At 35.9% G+C, this 4,143-nt stretch overlaps 1 non-coding gene across 1 annotated transcript; it reads left to right on the top strand.

Annotated features, from left to right (window-relative positions):
* Positions 1–2,943: 2,943 nt before the first annotated feature.
* TRNAL-UAG lies at positions 2,944–3,025 on the top strand. Its single transcript has one exon. It is a non-coding gene; the product is annotated as a tRNA-Leu (tRNA).
* The last annotated feature ends 1,118 nt before the right edge of the window (positions 3,026–4,143 follow it).

Here is a 4,143-nt window from a genome sequence, read left to right as displayed (position 1 = left end):
AGTCCTTCAAGGATTGGTCCTGGGACCACTCTTTTCTGGCATCTACATCTCTGAAGTTAGTGCCAATATCAAGGGCCTCTTGCAAGTTACAAGTAGTCATAGAATCTTGCACCCTAATGTTCTCCAAGAATTGCTGACACAGACTAACTGGTGTCAGAACCATGGACTAAAACTAAAGGCCAAAAATGCATAATAGTATATTTTGGAAAGTCAGCCTCACCTGGTGACTACCATATTGGCAATACATCCCTAAGAGTGGACCGACTAGTGAGGGACTTGGGGAAATATAGACATTAATCTAGTCTTTGACCATCACATGTCTATGGTAGTGAGGAAATCATTCTACAATGTGCAATTTATAAACAAGGGTGTGGCATCTAGGTCTAAGGAAGTCATTGTTCCACTGTATTCAAAACTAATCATATCTATCATTGAGTACAATATCCATTTTGTATGTACTTAACCAGGTACATCCAATAATAGGACTGTCCACAGAGGTTCTTCACTAAAAGAATACAGGGCATTAATAACATGTTCTATGCAGACCACCTCACAGCACTATCTCTGTATTCTGTCTCATATCTACATATACATACATACATACATACATACAAACAAATATTTGAAGCATGGGTGTGAATGCCCTTCTGGCCTATAAATACACCAAAACAGTTTTTTCCATAATAAGTATCCAGACTGTTCTCAAAATATCTAAACTAGTGATTGCTTTAATGCAATATGGTAGTCTATTCCATGCATCAGCTGCTCCCTCAGAAAACCAATTAATACATTTCTCATTCTTGTAGAATCTTCTACATAGGTTGTCTGATGATTCCGTACTACTTTTTGATAACTCCAAACATTCTCAGAGGTAATTGTCTCTAAATGGCCTATATAGCTGAATAAGGTCTCTTCTTAAATATCTATATAAGACACTGTGCACGTTCAGATATTTTGGTCTTTCATAATAACTTAAATAACTTAAATATTCATATCCTTGGATGCCATTGGTATATTTCTGCTGTACTATTTCCAGTTTACTCATGCTTGTTTTGTTAGAAAGGTTTCCATATTGTTATTCCATACTCATGCTGGGGTCTAATGTAACTAACAAACTATGACCTCATCATTTCTGATTTTCTAGACTTTATAAATCTTTTTATACAACTTATAGTTCTATATCTATCATAAACCAACTGTTTGATATGATTAGAAAAACTCAATGCTAGATCTACCCATATAACTCAAAAAACATAGTCAGAGCTTTCAAACGCCAGCGTAACTATAATTTATTATTATAACTGTTGCAAAGCTTTCAGGTAAAACACCCTTTCTTGATGCATATACTAACAATTAATTGTACCCCTTTTTATACACCACCTGTAATCACGTGATGGTGTCAATTATGCCCCTAATTTAAAATCAGATGTTTTCTTCCAAACAATAAAAACATTTATTGAAAACATTTAAAAAGTATATATTTTCAGAAATCATTTAAGAAATAAATATAATATTTAGCACAGTATATAATGGAGCATAAGCATTTATAAGTTCATTTGTTTCTTTTTTAACAATGGTTTAATGCTACCTGTAGAATTCAAACCAGGTTTTTTGTCGTCATCTAAGCGGACGATCCAATCAAATTATACATCTTCCATTTCTAAACCAAGGTCACCCTCTCTCAAATCAGAACTGATATTTTGTATGACCCTAAACTTAAAGGTATGTTGAGCCCCCATATTCTCTACATGCCTAGCCAATTAATTAGTTAAAACCTTTCAAATTATGTCAAATAAATGTTCCAAAATTCTATCTTTCAATTTTCTGTTATTTTTTTCCTATATAAAATCTGGAATAAACATCACAAACTGCATGATAAATTATATTTTTTGTAACACATGTAGCAAAAGAATTAAACAAATATTCCTTCCCAGTAACTGAATGAACAAATCTAGTATGCTTTAATATATATTTTCAAAATGAGCAGTTATAACAAGGAAAGGTGCCTCTTTTCATGAAGGGACACCCACCCTTTTTATATTTCAGATCTTTGTAGCAAAGCTGTTTCTTTTTTTTTTACTTCTATATGCAAATTCAGGATTTTCCCCTAAGTATTCCTTTAATTCTGGTACAGTGGTTAATATTGGCCAGTTATGTTTAATAATATTAATAACTCATTTTGTTCTAGAGTTATATTTAGTCAGGTAATGTAACTTATTCTTATTTTTTTATTATTATTAATAATACCATTACCACTTCTTTGTTCTCCATGGATGCTGTTCCCTATAGCATTCTCGGAAAAAATGGTCTTGCCTGACCCTACCGTTCTTTAATTACATCATCATGCACATCCATTAGTAAATGACTTTCATAATTCCTTTGCTCAAATTCCTTAGTCATTTGTTCAACACTATAGACATCTTCACCTGTGATTAGTCTACTGGCTCTTAAAAACTGACTTTTTACTCTGCCTTTGTAAACATGCCTAAGATGCATGTTTTGTCAATGCAAGTATCTATTTGCCTGTACTTCTTTTCTATAGATGCAAGAAGAAATATCCATTCCTTTTCTACTAATAGTAATATCCAAAAATCAATTTCATGCTGGGAATGTGCTAATTTATCTAATCTAGCCACAAACGTTTTTATTGTTTAGAAGAAAATGTATGATTTTAAATTAGGAGAGTCTTTGATTGATACCATCATGTGATTAGGGGTGGTGTATAAAAAGTGATGCAATTAATTGTTAGTATATGCTTTCAGAAAGGGTGTTTTACCTGAAAGCTTTGCAACAGTTATAATAATAAGTTATATTTATGCTGACATTTGAAAGCTCTGACTTTGTTTGTGAGGTGTCTTTATGTGCCATTGAGCCTTGTTTTTGCAACCTCTGCACTACTTACTGTTTTCTGGATTTACGCATATACCCAGGTCCTTCAATGGTGGTAGTGTGGCCGAGCGGTCTAAGGCGCTGGATTTAGGCTCCAGTCTCTCTGGAGGCATGGGTTCGAATCCCACCACTGCCAGTTTAAAAGCTCTGAACTGCTGTGACATGTTTGGGGAGGGTGGCCTAATGGTTAAGGTTTTTGCCTTGCAAACACAAGGTGCAGGGTTTGAGTCTCACAAGGGACAATTGGCTAGGCTTAAAATGGCTCACAAGGGCAGTTAGCTTAGTACTAACCTATGAATCTATACTTTCAGTTCCTATGTGCTGTATTAATTATTCACCTTTCAATTTATGTCCCCAAATCTCATATTCTTAGTTTTTGATGTACTTATCAGCATATTATGCCCCCCACAGGCTACTGAAGGGAGAGCTAAGCCTCACATTAACAGCATAAAGGGCATCATCAGACCCCTCACTGATGGAACTCCTGCATATCTGCTCAACAAACAGCAACATCATTACCCATTCTAAAGACTTAATCATTGCCTGTGATATAAATAGGGCCTGCTGGAACAGGCTCCCTATCCATGTGAAGCAGAGTTCCTCCTTAACCCAATTCAAGTATAACTTAGACAATTGGATGTGGAACTGGAAATTCACCCTTGGTTTGGCACCTTTATCTCTAATGGACACAGGCAGCCTGTAACTGGTTCATTTCCCAGGCCCCTCCTTTTTATGTTTCATCACAAAAGCCCATGTTTACACAAGAAAGGGTACCACCACTTGTCTGGGATTTGAAATGCATGACTAGGCTTAAAAATGCCAGCACACATTTGTCAGCAGAAAATTCTTTAATCAAACAATGATCATATCCAAAATGGGAGCAGGGATGACATACTGGCTTCAGCTACAAACCCTATCTCAGGCTTAGTACACTCATGTCTGCCATCCATGAAGTCTCCAACTCAAATGCAGGTCCATTCATTCCTCTGTACTGGATATCTTTACCATGGAGAAAAAAGACATTAAGAAGAACCATCAATGGAGTAGCAATGAAAGTGTGTTGTATGCCAGCCCACATATGCTCTCTGCAGCAGAAAGTGGGCACCCTAATCACTTTGCCTAGGTAAGTCTGGCTTCTAGCTTTTAACGAAGACTGGGGCCATATGGTATACTTTCTTCTCTGTCCCTGGTTTGGAAACTAGATAGGACCTAATCCTAGCAGCTTCGCATCATTTAGGATGTGAGTTTATATAG

This window comes from Protopterus annectens, chromosome 4.part0 (genome assembly GCF_019279795.1).
Source record: "Protopterus annectens isolate FY-2018-M chromosome 4.part0, PAN1.0, whole genome shotgun sequence".
NCBI lineage: Eukaryota > Metazoa > Chordata > Ceratodontiformes > Protopteridae > Protopterus > Protopterus annectens.
The sequence above is the reverse complement of the archived record's forward strand: the minus strand, read 5'-3'. Positions and strand labels throughout refer to the sequence as shown.